This window comes from Cucumis melo, chromosome 1 (assembly GCF_025177605.1).
Source record: "Cucumis melo cultivar AY chromosome 1, USDA_Cmelo_AY_1.0, whole genome shotgun sequence".
Taxonomy (NCBI): Eukaryota; Viridiplantae; Streptophyta; class Magnoliopsida; order Cucurbitales; family Cucurbitaceae; genus Cucumis; species Cucumis melo.
In genome coordinates this window covers 17,765,389-17,791,302 of record NC_066857.1, presented here as the reverse complement: position 1 = coordinate 17,791,302, position 25,914 = coordinate 17,765,389, and the positions used below count along the sequence as shown (strand labels likewise).

General features: G+C 31.9%; 1 long non-coding RNA gene across 1 annotated transcript; it reads right to left on the bottom strand.

Moving 5' to 3' along the window:
- Nucleotides 1-17,719: 17,719 nt before the first annotated feature.
- Nucleotides 17,720-18,238, bottom strand: LOC103490370 (uncharacterized). The gene is made up of 2 exons (XR_537845.3): nucleotides 18,175-18,238; nucleotides 17,720-18,080 (listed from the first exon to the last, which is right to left on the bottom strand). It is a non-coding gene; the product is annotated as an uncharacterized LOC103490370 (long non-coding RNA).
- Nucleotides 18,239-25,914: the final 7,676 nt, after the last annotated feature.

Sequence of the window (25,914 nt, the reverse complement as noted above, 5' to 3'; positions counted from 1 at the left end):
TCCTCATTTTGTCTCGCATGCCGTTGGCCATCGTCGAACAGCAACCGAGCCATGCAAGTTGCTGCGTCAGTCTGTCATCGGCCGTGTTCGTTCGTTTGAAGCCGTCCCTATTTTTGGTTCGTCTCCTCCGTTCTCAGCTGGGCATTTTCTGCCACATTGTTCCACCGAGTAGCGACCGTCAATGAACCGTCAACTGTCGCCTTTGTCGAACGTTAGACCAAGCCATCGACCAGATCAACGTCAGTCTGATCGAGCCGAGCTGTCGGCAAGCCACTCCTAGCCGAGTTTTCATCTAAGCTGTGCGTGCGTGTGTGTGAGCCATGTCCCCCAGCCGCCCGAGCTAAGTGCAATCCGAGCCGCCTCTTCTCTTCCAACGCAGCCGAGCCGCGTCGAACCGATTTCTGTCTTCCAAAGTCGAGCCGCCTAGCCATTTTGAGCCGCCAAGCTCATTTCTTGTTTTTTCACCTATTTTGGTAAGTTTGATTTCGGTTTTGGTTAATGCACAAGAAAGATTTAATTGGACCCTAAATAATTTAATTTTAGATTAATTAAATTATTTTCTTAAAAGACTGGTTAGATCAATTGGAAGTTTGAGTTGTGGAATTTTTCCCAACTAAGGGTAAATCGGATTGGGTAAATCAGATTCGACCTCAACTTTGGGTAAGTTGAATTAATTGGATTTTTTATCCTTAAGCGACTATTAATTAAGTTATTAAACTTAGTTATTTACCCTTATTGTTTATGATTTTTTTCCTTGGGACGTTTGACCTTGCTGTCAGGATTAAATTTGGTTAAAGCTAATCTCTAGGTAAGAGATTCTCCTACTAGACCTTCAAATTGAAGTATGAGCTTGCATGTAACTTTTTCCATTATGCATTAACGTAACTAATATGCATAATGTGTTTGTGATTTATGATGATTGGTAGTCATGACTAGTCTATGCCTATAATGACTGTTAGTCTTGACTGAGTTATGTTGATAATGACTGTTGATGTTGATGTTATTCATGAATTAGTAATCTCATGATTAAGAATGCTACGGTTAATATTCATGCCATGATTATGATGTTATATTATGCTACATGCTATGGATAGGTCGTACTTTATCTATTAGAGTCGTACCTACATGTTGTTCCTCAGGATCACCACATTTTTATGACTGTGTAGTTCGACAGGGCCACCAGTCCAGTATGAGATGATATGTTATGAGTGACTCGACGGGATTACTTACAGCCCGATTGTTTTAGTGTTTCTTTCGAGATTCATTGAAGACCAGTTTGTCCTAGGTGTTCCTTGTGTTCACTGAAGTTTAATTTTGTCCTAGGTGTTTCTTTGGGTTCATCGAAGACCAGAGATGTTCCTACGGGATCATAGATTGCGTGTGTTCAGGAGCGTGTCAGTTTAGGGGTACTACTTTACAAGACTCTAATAGGAAGTTAACAGTCACCTAGCGGGACTAGTAGTAGGTCCCTTACTGAGTATATTTTTATATTCACTTTTTTATATTTAATTTTTCAAGCAGAGGTAGAGGTATGAGTAGAAAGAAAGCTGGCGAATGACAAAAAGTGACCGTGGCGTGCCTAGGCGAACATTTTTGCTTCCGCCTTATGTTATTAGATTTTGATTTCAGTATTCATGAACTTTTATTTATTTTACTCTTTTAAAACTAGATAGGGCTCGAGCTAGGAACTTACTTTTATATTTATTTCTACTCACTTTAATTTATTTGTGATTTTAATGAATATTTGAAATTTTAATTATGAAAATTTGATATTTTCTATTTTAATTTAAGAAATCTTATTTTCCTTTGAGTAGTAATGATCTCAACTTAGTATAAAGAGTTGGGTCGTTACATAAACTAAAGAAAAGAAGAAGAAGAAGAAGAAGAAGAAGAAGAAGAAGAAAGACACAGTCGAGGTAATATTAATATTATTATTATATTAATAATAAGAAGAAGAATGTACATTTTGATTCAAAATAACCATTTTTTACAGTAATTTTACCTTTTAAAAGAAACTTTTATTTCTAAAAATGAACATTCCTTTTATTTAAATAAAACAATATTACAGAAATGAAATTCGAGAGAAAAATGGAGTACACGATAAATAATAACAACAAATCAATTAATAACAAAATAACTAATATGAATATTCTACAAATTATTAGATGCCCATAACCTCCTTAGGTTACAAAATTATTCAATAACCTCCCCATCAATTTCCAGAATTTTCTTATCCCTATTTATGTTTGGTTGTAGAGATCATTTGTATACACATCACAATTGAGTTCAATTATTTTCTCTTCTTCTTCTCTTTTCTATTCTTCTATTTGGTTGTTTCTTTGTTTTTTATTTTATAACATGTTATCAGTACGAGTATCTACTACTTTGAAGGCTTTGTAGAAATTGATTTTGAATCTAATTAAAGACCTGCTAGAATTTTCTCCATAATTTTTGAGGTATTTAGAATTTCGTTCAAATATGGTGAGTATTTTGATTTTGATGATTTTGTCATATATGTATGTATTTGGTGTATTCATCATTGATCTTCTCATCACCATCATTCATATTTCTTGAATTTAAATATAAAGTTGAAAGAAGATGAATCTAAACATTTGATAACTAAGTATGCAATATATGTTAATTGTGAAAATGTTTGCTAAGGTACATTTTTTATTAGTTTTACAATGATTTGATCGAATCGAAAAACTTTACTCATATTTTCATATGTTCGACAAAAGTTGCATGCACTTTATTATTATTATTATTATTATTATTATTATTATTATTATTATTATTATTATTATTATTATTATTATTATTATTATTATTATTATTATTATTATTATTATTATTATTATTATTATTATTCCTTAATTTCCCAATTAAACCAAAAAAATCTTCTCTTACTTCATTTAAACCCACCAAATCTCCTTTTTAAACTCAAATTTCCTCATCTCTCCAAACCAATCATCTTTATCTTTCAAAAAATAAATATCTCTACCTAATTATATTATCCACATAATATTATTATCTTACCTTCAAAATTTAATTAATTATACAATCAAATATATAATTAATCAAATTTTCTCAAATACAACCAATTAAATCATAAACTCCAAAACACTACAACAATTAGATATTTTTCCAATATCTAATAAAATCCAATCTTCATAAATCAAATAAATCAACCAAATAACATCCATAAAAAAAAATTTAAACTTAAGATAATTAAAAATAAATTACCTTAAATTTTGGGGCGTTACATTTAGTACATTGGGAAGGTAGATGTTGTAATTGAGATCATCTAGAGAGATTTATTATAAAAATAATATATAATATGCATATATTATATATAATCTTTTGCAGGTAGTGCATATAAAAAATTTGTCTCCTTTTTACTTCTCAATCACTACAAGAGACGGGGGTACTACCGACTCACAAAAATATCGTAAAAAGTGAAAAAAATCAGGAAAGGATATGCCGACGTTTTTCACGATGTCGGGAATAGTGTCGGGAGAAATGAGTCGGGAGAGGCATTCCCGATGCCATACCAACACGGCTTCGGGAATGCCTCTCCCGATGCCATGACATGCGTCGGCAAAAGTGGAGTCGGGAGTTCCTTTCCCGATCGATCTTATGCCGATGCATGACGTGGCATTCAGAATGACTCTTTCGATATTTTTTTCTCGACGTCTTTTATGCGTCGAAAAACCCTTCCCCGATGTGTCTTATGCATCCTAGTCCCGATGTTTCATTGCGTTGGTAATTCCTTTTTATATATTTTTTAAAATATGTAATTTCTAATTTTTTCCCTAAAATATTTTGCTCAAACATTCACAACGACATTCAGATTGCTCAAATATTTTTCCCGACATTTTGGATTAAATTAAAACAAATTCAATATAAATTAATAAATTAAGAAATACAAACACAAATTAAAAAAAAAAAGATTTAAAATTAATAGTATGAATAAGTTAAAAAAAAAATTAGTAAGTTTAATACAAAAAATGTAGTTCTCATAATACAAAAAAACGCTTAGTAACGGCTGCAGGTTATTGATTTCACTTTCCAGTAGGCTTAGTAAATTTGCATTATATACTGCCGATGCCACAGAGCTAGAAACTGAAAATAGCTTCATTACCAATGCCATGACTCGAACTCTTCCCTGAGAAATTTTAATCTCAATCAGCACAAATTACTATCAAGTAAACTACAAGATGGGGGACTCTTCTTCTAAGTAATGATGCTAAAAAGAAACAATGAATAAACATAAACTATAGCAAAAGAGAACATGATTGGACATTGGAGGAATTTTCTTAAGAACAATAGTTAAGCAAGTATTAAGTGCTATAAATATCACAAAGTCATAGTACCTGTTACAATACCAGAGATGAACATGTTGAAGCTACAGTCTCTAGGTGTGTTGCTTCTGTTTTATTCAATAGGATGATGATTTTCTAACGGAACAAATTGTAGTTAGTTTTGCAAAGAGACTTATTGTAACTCTTAAATCATCGATTGACACAAAAGCTTAAAATAATGGATCAATACTCTAGCACTTGCCTCTCACTTGTGTGCTTGAAATTTGAAAGAAAAGCCCAATAAGAAGAAATTAATGTTAAATGGAAAGTAAATGACGTTATTGACCCAAAAGCTTGAGTTGGAAGTGAAGGTAAAGTTAATATTATATCAACACCCTAACAATAACATAGAGGATGAGTTAACCATATAGAGCAGATAAATAATAGCAATTAGTATTATATATTTACCATCCCCTGTGGAAATGCTGCTAATGTATTAATTGAATCCATCGATGGGTTAGCAACTTGTTCATTACTACAAAAGAGAAAAAATGAGAACCCACGTAACTCTAAGCAAGCTAAAAATAGATGAAATCCATAAATTCGAGATCTAAGAAAATTTGGGAAAAAAAAATTCTTCCATGTTGGGGAATTAACAAACTGAGGGTAGAACGTTAATTCAACCAAAAATTACACACATTCTATACAAAAATACATTTAACAAACAAAAATATATTCTAAAACAAAATTCTAAAACAATTTTCTTAAAAAAAAACCCTAAAACTTATATTTAAACTAAACAAACTTTATATTTAAACTTACCTAAAGTGGCAGACGGCGGCAGAACAGCGAGGGACGACAACGACGATGGAACGGACGACGACGAGCTACGAACGGCGACGAATCTTCGTTTCTCTCTTCTCCCTTTCCCTTTCGTTTTTAGTTTTGTGGAAAACAGAACTCAAACGTTTATAAAGGGGATCTCTTGACGCAGCACGAAAACGTCATGAGATCCCCTTTATGGCGTCGGGAATAAGGGTATTCCCGACACTAAGTAAAAGGTTTTCTCGACGTGTAATAGTGTGTCGAAAAAACCCCTTATTCCTGACGTCGTTCTCGATGCACTGTGCATGACGTCAGGAATAAGGTGTATTTTAAATTTGATTTAGCCTTATTGCCGACGCGTGTTTGACGCGTCGGGAATATCCTTTTTCCGATGCCACTCCGACGCATTGTGCGTAGCATCGGAAATAGGATTTTCTCCAATGCGGCTTTCACGACGGGTCTGTCCAGCATCGGAAATACCCTTATTCCTGACTTTCTTTGTGTCGACGTCGGAAAAGCCTCGATTTCTTGTAGTGAATTATATTACACACACATTCGTGTAATTGATATATATGCAACGATGAACCTGAAGTTCATTGATCCAAATATAATTTTATTTGACATAAGACTCATTTTGGGTCAATAATGAAATTAATGTATGATTGGAAATATACATTGACATTCTTTAAGAACTAGAAGATTCTTTCATATAATAAATTGTCAAGGGTCTCTTGTTCTAAAGAAGTTAATTATCAAACTCTCACTAGCGAAAATTGAAATTGAAACTCTCATGCTTTTGGAAGAGATTCATGGTTTATTAATTTTTGTTGACGCATCCTATTGATGGTCATAGATAGATATACTTATTATTTTGTTTTAAGAATGCTAGTGAATTTGCATCTCAAACATTTGATAATTGATTGAGACAAAGTGAACGAACATCTTGTAGCTTATGTGGAATAACAAAGCTTCTAAATATATATGAGATAATGTTTAAGATGATGAAACAATTAAACCCTTGATTGATGATATATTTGCTATGCAATTTGCTAGTTCTCATTAATGAGATAATTTTTCCAACATTAGGGGTGAAATTAAGAAAATGTTGGAAAAATAAATTGAATGAAATGCATAAGTATTGTCTCATTTTGATCATCATATGCATACAGAGTACTTTGAACTAGAAGTTTGAAAGATATCTCATTTGTAATAAAATAATATCAAATCAAATGCAGGTGCATTTATAGAACATTTATAATTGTAAGAAAGTGACCGAGTTATAGTGGTCACAGGGATACCATCTAAAAATGATATCCCAGTGCAACAAGTTGTCAATACTACACGTTTGAAGCGTGATAAGCAAATGCGAGTTCCAAAGAGAAAAATCCTCAAAGTAGTCAACTAATGCATCAGTTAAGAATATAGATATTCTAGAAGAAATCATGAATATGAGTACTCATAAAAATCTTAAAGTAAATAACGATAGTAAAGAGACATCGATAAAATTATGTCATGACAAGAAATAGAATCATACTTAAATAACTTGACAACATTTTTGTATTCAATGTTGCTCACGATATTATTTATAGAAATAAGTAATATGTACTTGGACATATTGAACAATGTCGCAACAACACAAAAATGATTAACTTATGTGAAAAGAAACAATCCAACCAAAATAAACTTATGTTTAAAATCGTGAGAACTAGTTAAACATTCAGAGAATGTCGAACATTCAGAATACAAGTAAAGTATTTGTAAGAAAAACAAATAGAAAGTGGGACAAGTTCCATAATAATTATTGTAAAGAACTGGTATTGGTTACATGAGATATTTATTCTCCTATCGTGGATACAATACCATGAGATATGTAACATATCTTACTGTGTATGAAAAGCTTAACATACACCTTATGGAAGTAGGCATTATACATTTATATGAATCTATTAATAATTCTATCCCTGAAGGATTAAAAGGTTATAAAATCATATGGTTCAATAATAAAAGAGTTATAAAATACTCCAAACGTATCATCATCTTATTACATTTTTGTTGATATGAGAATATAAAAATAACCCCTATTTGTCCATATGCTTTTAAAAGAAATCGCAGTTTGATGATTTGAGTAGAAATTCTTAAAGAGATTTCAAAGACAATAGAATTTCTATAGAAAGAATTTGAGATTATACCTTTTGTCTTTTGCAAATAAAGCATAAAGAAAATGAAATTGGACTAGTTATATCATTGAACTTTCCTAGGGTGGTTCATTCACTTGGTCATGTGAAAAAAAAATTATATCATCTGGTATCAAAAAGATAATGAAGAACTTGAGGTTTTGAAGAACCATAATTTTCAGAAATAAGTGCACTCATATCTTTACTAGTTTATACACTACCTGATGTAATATCCTTAGTAACTTTGTAACATAAAAAGTAATATTTCTCCAAAAATATTGAAGTAGAATTAAAATACCTATGTTTAATTTAAGAATTATTAGCTCACAATAATTTATTTTATTTTAATAGATCTAATTGTGATCTAGTTGATTATGAATATGTAGGCTATTTATCTAACCCATGTAAGTTGGATCTTACATGAGTTACTTAGTACATATAGAAGATTTTTTATATTATGGTAGCTTATGAAGCAGATCAAAACAACTACTTTAAATCATGCAGCGATATTGATGATATACAAAACTAGCCAATAGTGTTTTTATGTGAAGACAGCATCAAATGATGACATCAATGTTCAACAAAATTCTTCAAAAGACAACTTGGCAGACTTATTTACAAAGGCAATTACCAACTCTGACATTTGAAAAACTTAAGCACAACATTGAAATGTGACAACTCGAAGAATTCAAGTGATGTACTCATGAGGGAGAGTAAAATTACTGCAATCTTTTATTGACTATGGTTTTTTCCATTGAGTCTTCCTAGCAATGTTTTTAATGAGGCAATTATTAAAGTAAATAAAATGATGTACTCTTTTTCCTTCACTAGGATTTTTTCCACCGAGTTTTTTCATAGTAAAGTTTTAACGAGACATTTATTTTATATAATATGAACATCTAAAAGGGGAGTATTATGAATATTCTACATATTATTAGATCTCCATAACCTCCTTATGTTACAAATTCATCCAATAACCTCTCCATCAATTTCCATAACTTTCTTGTCCCTTATTTATGTCACAATCCTATAAATAGATGTTGTAGAGATCATTTGTATACACACCACAATTGAGTTCAATTGTTTTCTCTTCTTCTTCTCTTTTCTATTCTTCTATTTAGTTGTTTCTTTCTTCTTTATTTTATAACAACAACAATAATAATAATAACAGATAAATACAAAGAAGTACAAAATTTGTTCCCATTTTCTCTCTCTATGTTTTCTCCCAGAGAGAAGAAGAAGGCTAATGGTTTAGATCCAAAAGCAATTTAGTCATTGTGTGAGGTTCAAATTTTTGGTAATAAATCCTTACCAAATGTAACTTCCAACTAAGCTTTCTTTTACTATGAGACTATGTTAATGTCTAGAAAAGAAAAAAATAAAAATAAACCAACCTTTTTTCTGGAGGCTAGGAGTTTTAATGAAGAGGGGAGGACGTATAGATTCTCTAAAACAAATTGGATCCTTCAAATGACCAAACTTCACACAATTTACAGAGAATTCAAAATCTATTTAAAATTAGAAATTACATTTAAAAGGAAAAAATAAAATTAAATAAGTGATTGATTATGTAATTGATTTTTTATTAAATAAATATATGATTGATTTTTTATTGAATAAAAATGATATGTGATCAAAATTGATAAATTGGTTTTCTCATTGATAAAAGATCTCACAATTCAAAGTTTAATGTTCCTTAAAAAAACATTTTATTTCACATTTTTTAAATATTTTAAAAACATTTAAATGTTGATTTAATAAAAGCTTTGTCTAATTTTTACTATTACTTTTTTCTATTTTTCGAAATTAGTCTCAAAATAAATAAATTTATATGTAATCAAATTAAGTCGAGTAAAAATGGGTGGCTACATCCCGAAGCATTATCGTCTGATTTGGTTCTAACACCAAACATTAAATTTCATGCTCTGTTACATTGTTTCATCATCTCACTGATCCATTGAATCTAGCACAATCTGATTTTTGGCAGCTACCAACTTGCTGACTCGATGGTTATCACTATGCACATAGTCTTGTGGCTCATCGCCTTGTTTATTCATCTCGTGGTATCATGCATGGTTCGTTGCTTGACTTGTTCACTAGGGTGCGAGTGTTGGTCCATTGGGTTTTTCTCTTCGCTTTAAATCTTCTTTATTCACAATCATTCAAACATTGAAACTAGGTAATAAACATCTTTCATGCACTTATGTAGGCATAGTAAGGATTCTTATACCTCTTTGCTTAAGTTCATTGCCTTATAACTTAGTTTGACACTATTAGAAAACTGACAATACTTGACGCTTGTAGAATTGATATATTTGACAGTTCTAATAAAAACTGTCAAGTAACATAAAGAAATGCCAGGAATAACAAAGAGTGAAAAAATCCATAATTTTTATTCTTTTGTTTTAGATATTTGTTAGGTTAAAAGCTTCCAGATTAATTTTAATTAGTTGATATTTTTTAAATGTCAAATAATATATATTTTCCCCCTCTTCTAAATTTTTTTTCCTTCTTTTAATTTAATTTTTCCAAATTTCCCTTTTTCCTCCTAATGGTAAAAAAACCCTTAACTTTTTCCCCTCCATATTTTCTTTGATCTCCTTCATCCCGCACGCGCGTCTACGCTCCTTCTTCCCCGTCTGCTCGTTTTCTCCTCAACATTTTCTCCCATCGTTCATCCCATCTAAGTTCCGTTTGCTTGTTCTACCACCGTCGCTCATTCCGTCCAGTGCTCTTTTTGTCATTGCTCGTTGAATCTGCTCGCTCGGTCGCCGTCGTCGTCCAGTTTTCTTTCGTCTGCTCGTTACGCCGTCGCCGCTCGTTGGATCTGCTTGTTCCACCGCTGTTTGGGATAGTATCATTTTACTAAGTTTGGGATAGTATGGTCTTAATGCAAGGTATTAGTGGTCGTCGCCCTGAAAATCTCCCTGATGTGGGTTTGGGATAGTATCATTTATACTAAGTTTGCTTCCGTTAGTTGCTATTAAACTTCGACTTAGAGATTTTGTTTCGTTGCTTCAGGTCTGCTATTCATAGTGGGTTCTTTCTAGCTTGATCGTGATTGACTGGGTCCACTAGACTAATAAGGAAGAACTGATCAAGTTCATCTTTTTATTTTGAAAAAGGATATGATGGGTCAGTTGGGTGCACCCGGGCATCTCCACTAGGTGGACACCCCCTTAACACCCTCATCACTCCCGCTTCATTAATAAATAGAACAATCAGTACAAGAAGCAAGGAGAAGGGCTAGAGATAAGCCCTTTTAAACAAAAACAGAGATGTTTAAAACTATGGAACTACAATTATAATTTGAAAAAAGATTAGATTTGCTGCTCAATAAGCTTGTTTGTGCAAGGATATCTTCCCAAAGCTCTTGAATTTCTTTTTTCTGCTGCTTGTAAACTCTACTGTTTCTTTCCAACCAAATTTTCCAAAGGAGTACAACAACGGTATTGAAAGTTATCAGCCCTCTTTGAGTTTTTATATTTAGGAAACAAATATCCTTACATAGGGAGATCACGTCAGTAAGAGGGTTGTTCCAATTCAAGAGAGACTGTGCCCTGTTCCATAACGACTATGCATAGGGACAGTGAATAAAAAGATGGTTGATATCCTCTTGGTTGTTGTTGCACATATAGCACCAGTTTGGATTGAGATACCAGTTTGGAAGGCGTTTTGCAACTGTTCAGCGGTGTTGATGCAACCATGGATAAGAGTCCAAATAAAGAATTTGCATTTTTTTTGGAACTCCACCTTCCACAGAGTTTTGTAAAGACTAGGTTGGAAGTTTGCTGAGCAAGGAGTAGTTCCAGCTAAGTCTTTTTTAACAGATGCTGTGTCAAAGATATTATTTGAATTTAACCTCCAGATAGGCTTTGAGGGTCCTCTGTTTGACAGAGGCACTATTAGAGAAGATTTGATATCGTGCCACAACTGAGTTTCATGTTAACGAAGAGGGCGGTTGATATGGATATCCCAATCATTTAAGATTGGATTCCAGAAATCTTTGACACTTCCATTTTTGTTTGTAGACAGAGCGTACAGGCGAGGGGTGGAAAGAGAGATGGGAGATTTACTATTCCAGTTGTCAAGCCAAAAGGAAATAGTATGACATAGACATAGACATGATTATGAGTGATTCAACGGGGTCACTCACAACCAGATTGTCTTAGTGTTTCCTTCGGGTACACTAAAAATCAGTTTGTCCTAGGTACTCCCTTGGGTTTACCGAAGATCAGATAGGTTCCTACGGGATCACAGACCTGCACGTGTTCGGGAACGTGTCAGTTTAGGGGTACCACTTTACAAGACTCTAATAGGAAGTTAATAGGCACCTAGCGGGATTAGTAGTGGGTCCCTTACTGAGTAATTTTTATACTCGCTCTTCCTTGTTTAATTTTACATGTAGAGGTAGAGGTAAGAGCAAAGGGAAACTGGCGAATGACAAGAAGTGACTGTGGCAAGCTATATGGATCTTTTTTTTTTTTTTTTTTGCTCCCGCCTTATGTCATGTGATTAGATGCACTTTCTATTTTATTTTATTTATTTTTCTTTAAAACTAGATAGGACCCGAGTTAGAATTTTATTTAATTTTAATTTTATCTTTACATACATTTGTTTATGATTTTTTTTAATAAGTATTTGAGGTTTTGTTTTATTTTCTATTTTTAAATTTAAGAAATTTTATTTATCTTTTAATTAGTAATGACTTCGGGTTAGTATAAGGATTTGGGTCGTTACACTTCCAGTCTAACAAGTCTTACCACAACTAGTCTCAATGTGTAGCATAGGAGGTGAGGAGTCGCTTCTTTGGGAGTCAGAGATCGATATTCAATATTTTTCTATAAAGTATTAATGTGTTTTTTATGTCCATTAATCCATCATTATGTTTTTTCAAATTAGAAGAACTTTGAATGATCTTCAATATTTTGCACTAATTCTATATTGATGTTGAATTTAATATTTATTTACTTGTTATAGTGTTTCTAAGACATTTAAATGTTCTTTTTAAGTTATATCTTTTGTAATTCTTTTTATTGAGTAAATTATTATAAAATATTCTGATGATGGAAATTACGAAATTTGTGAGACAGATTTTTTAAAAGATTTTTTAAAAGTCTTGAGGCTTTAGGAGTTGGAATCGATCTCCAATATGTTTTTATTAAAATCGTAATATGCTATTCTATACTTGCTTGATTTGTTACGATGTCTTTGTTTACTTTTTTTTTTTACCAATTTTCCTATTAAGTCTCATTTTGATTTCTATTTAAAATTTATAAATCTTTCTAATTAAAATTTTGGATGTTTTAAAGTCCTAATTTAAATTTTTATAATTTAAAAATCTTTCCCACTTTTTTTAAAAATTTATTTAGAATTTTTTTAAAATTATAATTTCTTTATGTTTTTCAAACGTTCAAAACTTAATCTATCATCTCATCAAGTTTTCTAATCAATCATTTTTAATAACTTATGTTGTTTTTCTTAAACAAAAACCTACGACGAAATCTAAGAAATTTGAAAGTCTGATTCTCTAGAATTCTTGAGGTGAGGAATCACATTTTTGGGAGACCAAGGTTTGATAAAAAAAAAAAATAATTAATACTTTTGAAAAATCTCTCTATTACAAGTTGTTCCTACCGTGGGTTTTGAGAAATTGTACTAATTTCTCGCTTTCTTTAGGTGAAAATTTTATTTAATGTAGTCTAATCGATGGAATGCTCTCCACTTATTTTATGAGATTATTTACTTCGAGCAATGAGGGGTAAAATAGGACATTATTTTTAAAAGAAATTAAAGAATATTTTCAATTGATCAAGATTAAAAATTTAACCACCGATTTCTAAATTAACGTGTATTGTAGGGTGCTAACACCTTCCTCATACACAAATGATTCCCGAACTCAACTCCACTTTTTGGAGATCATATTTATTTATGATTTTATTTAAAATTGTTTACTTTATTTCGATATTCAATCACACCATAAAAAAGAATTGTTGACGCTTTTTTTGGTTTTATTTTAAAACTAACCCATTTTGAGAAGGTCGACCTCTCCGCATCATGTCGAACACATGGCGACATTCACAATTAATTGATAAATTTGTATTCCAACAAAAAGAAACTCTTACAAACTAGATGTTTGTCAAATGTTAAATTTGTATTCCCTTCTTATAATTTCCATTTTTCAACTGAAATTATTTATAAATGCAAAACACCATAATCAACGCACTGTAATTAACCAATGTCTTAAATTTATCAAACAGTAATTTGTGTTTTTTTAGCTAACAATTAATTTAAAATATGCCAACAATCTCAACCAGAAACCTAACTATACTTTAGTAATTCATATATGTTGACAAATATGCATGTAAATAAATGGACCATTATGGTCATTTATTAACAATACAACAACAAAACCTATCTTTTCTTTTTATTTTGAAAATTGACAATTGGTGGTGTGCTAAGGCGTTATTGTGCCTAACCTACCTCTCCCTCTCTCAAGCTACATCTTACTTGTATTTATACTTTAATTTTACAAGTCAATTGCACGATCTTTTTTTAAAAAATGACAAAAACAATCGACAGATTCTGACCTTTAATGTTTATATACTAAAAGCCTCCCTCTTTAATAACGTTGGTTAGATAGATATTTATCACTTTCTGTTCAAAATTATGATGATGAAGTTCTAATAATAGGGCAATATAATTTAGCGGATATATAATCTGCACTATCTTTAACGTTAAAGTTTCAAATCATTCATCTTATATGAAGAATGTAGAATAATAGTTTGAGGAATTGTAATGATCTAATTTTATTGTAACGCCTCCAAAATTAACATAATTTTGGAGTTAATTATCTTAATTTTATTTAATTAGATTTAATTTATTGACAGATATTTTGAATTTATTTAATGAGAATTATTTGATTTCATGAGAATTGAAATTAATTAAATATTTGTTGGATGAATATTTAATTAATTAGAGGTTTTGACATGTGACATTTGTTCAGATTCTGATTAAATGGTAGGTTAAGAGAATTAAGTAAAGTGGTTTTTTTAGTGTTGTTGAAATTGAATTAAATTAAATAATTATGGATGTTATTTAATTAAATTGTATAGTTAAAATTTTGTTGGAGATTTGATAATTATATGTATATATGGAAATATATATAATTATTATGGGAAAGGAAAATATAATTATATTTGTTAAAATATAATTATTTAAGGAAAAGATAATTGTATTTTGGAGAAAAGAAAGTTATTAAGTATAATTATTTGTAAAATGATAAGTATAATTATTTGTAAAATGATAAATATAATTATTTGTAAAATGATAACTATTTTGGAGAAAGATAAATAATAATTAACTATTGTGAATGATAATTAACTATTTTGGAGAAAGATATATAATAATAATTAATTATTGTGAAAGATAATTAATTGTTTTAGAGAAAGATAAATAATAATTAATTATTTTGGAGAAATATAAATATTGATTATGGAGAGAAGTAGATATCATTAGGTAAATAAGGAAAGAAAATTAATTGGATTTATTTAAAAGAAAATTAAGAATTATATATTGAAATATAATTATTGGGAAAAATGAATGTAATTATTGGAAAAAAGGAATGTAACATCTCAAATTTTTAAGGAGTTTTTATTAATTATGTTAAATTATTTTGGTGTTATATTAAGGATTGGAACTAGAATTTACGGTTAGGTTAAGATAATTCATGTTGAAATTTATGAGTGATTATTGGAAAAGACTTGATTAAAATAATTGAAGATTTAAGTTAATTTGAGATTTTGGAGGGAAAAGTTGGTTTTAAATTTAATTGAGTATATATATGGATATATATATATATGGATATATATATATTTAATTAATAATTCGAATTTTTTGGTGGAATATGATATTAATTATTTGGTTTTGCATAAATAATTAATGTGAAAAAGTAAAGTTAATTATATGACGGAATATAATTATAATTATTTGGAAAAGAAGATAATCCATGAAGAGGGAGATTATTGGTTTCATTGGACGATAAAAGATATATTTATTTTAAAAAGAGAATGATTGTTTAAATAAATATATATGTTATCATAAATTTTGATGAAAGAAAAATAATAATAATAAATAAGTATTATTATTGTTATTATTAATGGTTATAAATGTCTAAGATTTTGTGCATTTAAAAAATTTATTGATGAAAGATAATGGAAATAAAGATATAGAGGTCTTCTAAAAAATATAAAAAAGCGGCAAATAATTACACTCTACAAAACAATTCCAAAAAACAAAAAGTCTAGAGGCCCATCGTGCAAAATCCACGCGCGTGTAATATATTTACGATTGTTTAGATTTGATTATTATTTGATACGCAATCATTTAGAAATGACTACAATTTATACACGATCGTTTAGATATGGTTACAATTTATCTTTTCGATTCCATCATTTAATTTTGTTACACGATCGTTTAACTTGGTTACGTTTAAATTTGGTTACACAATCGTTTAGATTTAGGGACCCAAATCTAAATGATTTTTTTTTCAAAATTTGGTACACGATTTTTTAAATTCTTTTGGTACTCGATTGTTTAGATTTATTTACGCGATCGTTTACTTTTTTTTACACGATCGTTTACATTTAATTACTCCAATTCAAATGAATTTTTTTCAAGATTCTTTATACATAATCTTATACACTATCTTTTATTTTTTTTACACCATCGTTTACTTTTTTGTAAACGATCGTTTACATTTTGCTACTCCAATATAAATGACTTTTTTTTTCCAAGATTCTTTATACACAATCTTAACATTAATATTAATATTAACAATTTAATAACTGAAATGAAGTCTCACAAGCCAATTTTATAGTACAATCATGCTTGGAGAAACCCCCCTAGAGAAATCATCATCAGATGGAAACCAACTTTCATGACTACGACCATTCATATGTTACTGAAAAAATAAATGGTAAAATAAATGGTATATTAACCACATGATTAAGGATGTTAACATTAATATTCATGCCATGTTTATGCTGTTATAATATGTTACATGGTATGGATCGACTTTCTGTTAACTTTGTCTATTAGAGTCGTACCCATATGGGTGTCACTCGAGATCAACACATTTTTATGACTATGTGGTCCAACGGGATCACTTACAGTCCGATTGTTCTAAGTGTTCCTTCGGGTTCACTGAAGAGCAATTTGTCCTAGGTGTTCTTTCGAGTTCATCAAAGACCAGTTTTGTCCTAGGTGTTCATTTGGGTTCACCAAAGACCAGATGTGTTCCTACGGGATCACTAGATTGCGTGTGTTCGGGAATACGCTAGTTTAGGAGTACTTTCTTATGGGACTCTAACGAGAAGTTAACAGATACCTAGCCGGACTGGTAGTAGGAAAGTTGGTGAGCGAAAGAGAAGAATCCATGGCATGCCATATGGAGACTCAATTTTGCTTTCGCGCACTACAAGAAATCTGACCTTTAATGTCGGTTTAAAACCGACATTAAAGGGCTTTAATGTCACTTGACAACCGACATCTTTGCGAGCGTTATTAAAGGCCTTTAATGTCGATTGGGTTTAATGTCGGTTTAAAAACGACATTAAAGGCCTCTTTAATGTCGGTTTAAAAACGACATTAAAGGCCTCTTTAATGTCGGTTTAAAAACGACATTAAAGGCCTTTAATGTCAGTTTTCAACCGACATCTTTGATAGTGTTATTGAAACCCTTTAATGTCGGCTGGGCTTTAATGTTGGTTTTAAACCGACATCTTTGATAGTGTTATTGAAACCCTTTAATATCGATGGGCTATGATGTCGTTTTAAAATCGACATTAAAGAGGCCAATAATGTCAGTTTAAAACCGACATTAAAGGCTTGTTTTTGTCCATTTTTAGAAATTTATATTTATTTAATTGTTGGATTATTGTCCATTTTTTATAAACCAACATTGAATCCATATAGATAAATATTTTTTTCTCTCTCCAACAAATTAATAAATTTAATATTATTTTAGAAACTATAATATTTATCTTTTAAATTTGTATACACGAAATGAAAACTAAATATTGTGTTTATATATACATTCTACAATAGTACATGAAACAAGATCCTAATACAAGACTTAAATAAGAAATTCTAAACGCCTTCTCAGTCTTCAACCTTCAACGATCGTCTGGCTATCTACACAATCGCTTAGCTTTCAATCTTATGACTTCAATCATTCTACAAACAATATCAAAATAAACCATTTAATCTGATAAGTCCTGATTTCTATCATCTCCATTATTACAAACAAACATGTGAAGCATAGTAGTAAGCAGTTCTATCACTAGAAGAAAACCATAAACATACCCAAACCCAATTACAAAAACATTCAAACCCACTCATAAAGAAATGTATAAATCAAAATAATTTTTGGAATATGTAGAAACTTTCATTGTACACATTCAAATGTCTATCTCCCAAACATTTTTATATACAGAATCATTTCTCATGGTCGAATTGCTTCTTCCTTAACACTTAACAGTACACAAAATCATTAAACTAATAGAGTAAAATAAATAACTGCCCTGAACACTCTTCCTTGCATCATATTATTTAAATTTACAAAGAAGAGAAGAGAGGAGAGTTTTCAGCTGGATCTTACAGTATCAATGGCATGAACCAAATCATCGAACTTTGCTCCAGTTACTTTTTTAACGACCTTCTTATCCTTTAGAATTTTGAAAGTTGGCACCACTTTTATCCCAAGTTCCTTTGCCAATGGCTGCCAAATAAAGACAATTTAAGTGTTCTTACTTCTTATATGAACTATTCTGCAAATACATTTCCAGCAAGAAATTAGGGATCATGAGATGAACCTTATTGTCTTGGTTGCAATCAAGCTTTAGAAAGACAACGTCAAGATATTTGTTCAGTCTACTACTCATTACAAAACAAAGTAAGAAAAAGCAAGTTATTTTTATAAATAACAGAAAAGGAGCAAACAGACAAGTAGCAACTTATGCATCAAGTACATGACCTCTAAGAAAAATTTAGAATAAAGAGCATTAAATAATATCAAAAAATCCAACTTTAGAAATTGAAACTTCACTAGAGTCACACATGTAAAATGATGAAATCTCTGGAAAAAGTGAAAATTTTGAGGTGTTTTTTACATCCTCTATATTGCAGAAACCCAAACAGAAAAAATGACCGACGAAAATTCTTAAACACTTACAGATAGTGTAGACCGTTTAGCTGAGCAAAAGATGTTGGTATCGGACAAGAGAACCGGTTGTTTGAGAGATCTAATGTTTGAAGCAATGGGACAGTTCGAAGTTCAATGGGAATTGGACTGGAAATGTTATTATTCTGCAGCAACCTTCAAATTTGGATAAGAAATAAAACAATAAGAAAAACTAAACGAAACGTAGTAAATCCATGGTGCGCTATGTTTTTTAAGAAACTATCATATACCAGGATATTATTGTTGAGAAAACATAGTAGATGGGAGAACACACAAGAAGGCATAACTCTTAATTACGATCTTCGACTAAACAGAGTAAAGAAACCCACACTTCCAACCAAAATAAATTTGAAACTCAAAAAAGATTTCATATCACTTGCTTGAATTTTTTTTAAGAACTAATCATCAGTAGCAGCATTTTATTTATTTACAAACCGAACAAAGTCTTTCAAAATCTTGTCCCATATACACTTCTTTATTTATTTACAAACCGGAAATAGTAACCATTAACAATATGCATCACAAGAGCCCAAATCATAAAATAACTATCAATTCCACAAACTACACATGTTAGCTTCTTGATACAGTGTAACCACCTATACAAGATGTGAAAGTATATAAAGTTGTTTCATTCAACCTAAAAACTCAGAGGAGCTGTGAGAATCTCTTTCAACTACCGTCAGCGTGCATCGAGATGTAGTCATCCACCATATTTATACCTTTCCTACCTCAAAATGATGGGTAAATGTGTAATATAATATAGCACCCCATCATCAACTCTCAGTTCTAACCATGAAGGAATTCGTAAAATTGAATTTTGTGATAGAAATTAAGGCCCCATGGTTAGAAAAGAATTTCCTTTTTTGTTTTTCCTTTTTCAAGAAGTAAAACTTTGTGAGGCTAAGTAAATTGTAAACTCTGTTTCAAATTTTTTAGGGGAAAAAAAGAAAAGTATCGATTTCCACTTCCAACCAAAATCCAAATGTTGTTCAGCTCCTCTAAATTTGATTCTATATAATGCCATTTTTGCAGTATACCAAAAATATAAAGATGAACTAATATCCCTTACCTTAGCCTCAGCAGAAGGTGATACTGGAAATGCATTCAAGGACTTCTTAGCTTCATTTTCCGAGGAACAATCTGAACACAAAAAGTGATCCAACTTCTTCGCTTCTTCAATGGTCATTCCCATGCATGATGGATGAAACCTGTATAACATATATGGGAGTTTGAAGAATCAGAAACTAGTCTTTTCATCTCGGAATTGCTGTTCACATTTTGATACATTACCCTAATAATGTCATAACAATAACCATGAACAAAGTGCCTATTGTTAAATTTCCAAGAAAAACCATCTGCCCCAAACATAGCCTAGGTACATAAAAGAATAGCGTACAGAAATAGAAAATCCTACAAAAGGTGGAGGTGGATGACACCATCTCCAAACAAAAGCTACAAAAGCTACAAAAATACAATAATAAAACAAGCAAGCATCAGGTTATCCTCCCTAAAGTTGCAGAAGATGAAACAAAGCAGTAAGCACATGCTTAATCAATCTAAAGCGGGCGATTAAGAAATGAAAGAACTTACCAATCTTTGCATCCCTCACACTGAACCATAAGGTCATCGGTTCCAAGATCGATTCCGTTCGCCGGACCTTCTCTTTTACCGGCCATAGTAAATCTTCAAATCGTCGATGGAAAAAAGAATCTACAATGATAGGAAATGAAAGCAAGAAAATTTGATTGGTGGTTGTAGAATTTAGGGTTAGAAGATTTCAAAGTTATAAGGAGGAAGAAGAGAGGAGGAAAATTTATATAGAAACTTTTAAGGAAAAAGAAAAGGTAAAGTAAGAGAGAGGAAACTTAATTTTTTACCAAATTAAAAAAATAAAAAAAAGTTACAAAGGGGCTTTAATGTCGGTTTTCAAAAGGTGGTCATTTAATTTCGCTGCGGTGCTAAGTCAGGCTGGGACTCAACCTTCCTCTTCTGTCCAAGGGTTGACCCTCTGTCGGCAGCCTTGGACGGATCAACTCTCTCATGCAGGCTCAAATCTAGTGCCAGGCCTAAAGCATCAACATGAGTGGTTGGTCTGAGGGCTCGAACAATACCCTAGAGGTCTAGTCTGAGACCTCTAATAAACTTCTCGGTCCTGGCCTCCTCATCCTTTACTACGTTAGGGGCAAAATGGGACAGCATGTGAAACTCAGCGTTGTACTACTCCACAGTCATGTCGCCTTGTTCCAAGTTCAGGAACTTTTGCTGCTTCGCGTACTTCACGTTAGCAGAAAAGAACTTAGCATAGAAGCTCTCCTTGAACTGCTCCCATGTTATCTTGCTGACATTTCCACCCAGCATCCTCTTAGCAATCTCCCACCATGCGGTCCCTCTATCCTCCAGGAAGAAAACTACGCACTGAACCTTCTGGTCATCAGGACATTTCATGTACCTGAAGATCTTCTCTATAGAGGTCAGCCACATCTGGGCCTTGGTGGGGTTGTCCATGGATCCGTCAAACGTTTTAGAATTGTACTTCCTAAAGTCTCTCAGGTGTTTGGCCTCAGCCAAACATATATATTAATTAAATATATATGGATATATATATTTAATTAATAATTTGGAAAAGTGAAGTTAATTATATTATGGAATATAATTATATTTGTTTGGAAAAGAAGATAATCCATGAGGAGAGAGATGGTTGATTTGATTGGACGAAAAATATATATATTTATTTAAAAGAGAGAATAATGGTTTAAATAAATATATATGTTTATTGTAGATCTTGGTGAGAGAAAATAATAATAATAAAGAAATATTATTATTATTATTAATGGTTATATATGGCTAAGATTTTGTGCATTTAAGGCATTTATTTAGGAAAGATAATGGGAATAAAGATATATGTATATTTTTTTTTGGTATTATATATATATATATCCTAAAAGGAAAAGGAGAAGGAAATAATAATAATAAATATTATTGTTATTATTTGGGTCTATAAATAGCATTGGAATGCTTAAGTTAGAAAGTAAAGGAAAAAGAAAAAGGTTCTTCATCTTCTGCTCTAAGATAACCCTCTGCTGTCGCCGCCTCACCAGTTGTAGTTAAGATTGGTCTCCTTGGAAGCTTGAGGATTTAAAGTGATGAATTTTTCCACCAAGGATAAGAGGATGTTTCACCCTCCATTTAAGTAACCTTGGTAAGCCAATAAAATTAAATTAATATTTTATTAATTTAATTTTGGACTATTTGGGGTTTCTTTAAAGGTTCAATTGGCTAATTTTTTGAAGATTTAAATCTTGGATTTTTTCCAATCAAGGTTGAATTGGTTTCAACCCAAATTTTTAGAAAGTTAATTAATTTGGGAGAATTTTTGGATGTTAGCCAATTGCTAATTTCATTAATTAAGATACTAAGTTTTCCTTTTATGATTAGGATCAAGTTAATTGGAGAATTTTTACTGTCAACTAGGGAGTATCTTGTTTGGCTAAAATCTCTAGGTAAGAGATTCTTCTACTAGACCTTCGAACTGAATTTAAGAGACTGCATGTAATTGTGATTATGCATTGATGGTAGCTAAAATGCATAACTTGATGATTGATGTTGATGACTGATGTTATGTTAATGACCGGTAGTATGTTGTTGTTGATGTTGATGGTTGTTGATGCATGATATATTAATCACATGATTAAGGACGTTAAGATTAATATTCATGCCATGTTATGATGTTATGTTGTGCTACATGCTATGGATAGGGTGTTCTGTTAACTTTGTCTATTAAAGTCGTACCTGCATAGTTGTCCTTCGGGATCACCACCTATTTAGGACTGCGTAGTCCGACGGGACCGCCAGTCTAGCATGGATATAGATATGATTCGAGTGATTCGACGGGATCCTCACAGCCCGATTGTCTTAGTGTTTCCTCCGGGTTTGCTACAGACCAGTATGTCCTAGGTGCTCCCTCGAGACGCCGAAGACCAGATTCTGTTCCTACGGGAGCACATGTTGCACGTGTTCGAGAACGTGCCAGTTATTGGGTACCTTTTCAGGACTCTAATGGGAAGTTAACAGACATCTAGCGGGACTAGTAGTGGGTCCCTTGTTGAGTATATGTTTATACTCACTCTTTCTATGTTTAACATTTCAGGCGAAGGTAAAGGTAAAGGAAAGCTGGCGAGCGACAGAGAAGGATCCGAGACATGCCATATGGGGACTCAGTTTTGCTTCCGCGTTTATGTTTCAGTGTTTTAATATTTCATTTTTAATAAAAATTTAGTCTTCCCTCGTTTCAAAAAAGTGTCTCTTGTCATTGTTTCTTTTTAGTAATGACCTCAGTTTAGTATAAAGAGTTGGGTCGTTACAGGTTCAACTTTTAATTGTTGTCGTCTTCTTTTGATTTAGTGTAGAAAAACTGATTTGTAGGCATCTTGGTTATTTGAGTTATTTTAGTAGAGAAACAAGTTTTATGAAATTAAGTTATATGAAAACAATTGTATTCTTTATATGTAGTGGTTTGTTGGCAATATGACTATTACTATCTTTCGATCTCGGAAAAATATTTAAACGTCATAAACAACCAATATGGAAAACAGGGAAGGTAAATACACACATATTTATTCATTAACGTGCGATTTGTTTCTTAGCAAAATGCACTATATTGGGTACTTTGTGATTGTTTTTTGGCAATATGCATTATATTGAGTACTATTTGATTGTTTCTTAGCAATATGCATTATATTGGATACTATGTTATTGTTTCTTGGTAATATGCATTATATTGAATACTATGTGATTGTTTCTTGGTAATATGCATTCTATTGGCTACTATATATTTTCAGTGTCCTTTGCAAGTTGGAGTAGTTGAATGTGGGTACTATATGATGAGATGCATGAGAGATATAATCACTAATGGGAGTATAGTAGTCAGATTCAGTATGTTGTGTTTAAATGATTGTTTGAATTATTTTATATAATTCAAGCAATCAAAGTATTAACTTCAATATTTTGGGTTTCATATCAAATTGATACAAGGACCTCATACACTTAACTCAAGTTGAATGAAGTGCGAATGGAGCTTGCTGATTTTTTGGGTAGCCACATGTGATTATGGTGATAGCCAAGTTCTTTTGGGTTAGATAGACAAGTTTTGTTGATACTGGATATAGGTGAACTAATTTTGTTGATACTGGATATAGGTAAACTAGTTTTTTGATAATGGATATAGGTGAAAGACAAGTTTTGATATGGTACACCTTTAGGTTATACATATATTTTGTTTATATCGACATAGATGAAAAGTTTAGGCTATTGATAGAAGTTTGAGCTGCACATATATATGTTGTAATTAAGTATGTATTGACCAACTTATATACGTATGGTTCTTTCATATATATATATACGTAATTTCTTCACAGTTAATTTCAATTGTTCAATTAATGTATATTTTAATATTCTTGCACTTCAAAACAGGTGCATGATAAATTATGTGGATAGTTTAAAATATATAATTATTCATTTGAATTTTTTTTAAAAAAATTGACATACAAAGCATGTCAAGATTAAACAACTCTTGACATGTAGAAAATGTAAAAAAAAAAAAAAAAAAAAAAAGACGCCTTATTTTTGACATCGAATTACTTGACGCATAAAAACTATTGTATAATTATATACTTGACACATTTTTTTTTAAAGATACGAGTGAAGGGAACTAGAGAGAAGTCACTCATTCACTAATTTTATTCCAGAAAGATGTAGCGATTATAGATTGTTTACAAGGATGGGCAACAAAAAGCTTTAATGTTAAGGGAGATTGTGGCCTGACTGTAGAGCTTGAGCAATTTGCTTTTTGAGGACCAATAACCAGTAAGGGTGCAAATGTCTTCTCAAGAGTTTCGAAGCTTTGTTTCTTTTTCGGAGAAGATTTGTTTGTTTCTTCTTAACCAAATTGTCTATAGGGTAGCTGCGGCTGCGTTGAAGCTAATGATATTTCTTGCATTACTTGTTTTTATTTTGCACAGACCGAGGCATAAATCTTTTGTGTTTGTCCAGGCCGTGGGAATACCCGTATTTGTGCTCCAGAGACACCATAGTTTTTGTACTTTTGGGCAGAGAATGAATAGATGATCCAGGTCTTCATTTGAGGATTTGCACGAGATGCACCAGCTTGGACTGAGGTAAATGTGCGGATTCTTCTTTTGTATTTGGTCCATCGTGTTCATTTTCTAGTGTATGATAGACCATATGAAGAACTTACATTTAGGGGGGATGTAAGATTTCCAAAGCGTTTTGAATTCGCTTTCTGATGTGGCCCCCTTGTGGTTAGAGCTTTCTTTGAATATCATGTCTTTTGCCGATGCAACTGTGAAATAGCCACTGTCGTGAGAACCCCAAATAGGTTTTGCTTTGGCCTCTGTCGCTTTGTAAATGGGGCATTGATTCTTTTAGGTTTTTCCAAAATTGAGCCTCCCTGTCATTAAACGGTCTTCTAGGATAGATATTCCAATCTCTTATGCTTTGATCCCATACCTCTTTAACTGTTACGTTTTATAAGGTTGAGAGGGCAAAAAGTCTTGGAGCTAGATGGGATAGAGGAAGGTTATTGCACCATCTGCTACACCAGAAAGAAAGACTTGAACCGTCGTTGAGTGCCCATTGGATTTTTGAATCAAACAAACTCTTCCACTTTTTTATATGATGCCATGGGGAATTTGCATTGCAGTACTTACCCTCTATAGGGATATCTCCTTGATGATCTTTCAAATACTTTGCATTGATACATTTTTTCCACAGTGAATTAGGTTTAGTATGGTATCTCCACACCCATTTGCATAGAGTGCCCATTGGATTTTTGAATCAAACAAACTCTTCCACTTTTTTATATGATGCCATGGGGAATTTGCATTGCAGTACTTACCCTCTATAGGGATATCTCCTTGATGATCTTTCAAATACTTTGCATTGATACATTTTTTCCACAGTGAATTAGGTTTAGTATGGTATCTCCACACCCATTTGCATAGAAGGGCTTTGTTTGTGTCCTTTAACTTTGTTATTCCCAATCCGCCCCACTCTTTTGGAGATGTGCATGTATTCCAGTTAATAAGGTTAGAGCCCTGTCTATCTTGGTTGCCTTTCCAGAGGAAGTCTCTCCAGTTTTTCTCTATTTCTTTATATACTGAGGCAGGAGCTTTAAAGGTGGATAGTTGGTAGGTGGATAGACTTGTTAGATGAGGGTAAGTCTACCATCTTTTGAAATTTGGTTGTACCTTCAACTGTTTAGTTTTTTGTGAACATTCTCAATAGATTGGTTCCAGAAAGACTTTGAGTTAGGATTGCCACCTAAAGGGACTCCCAGATAGCTCACTGGGAGGAA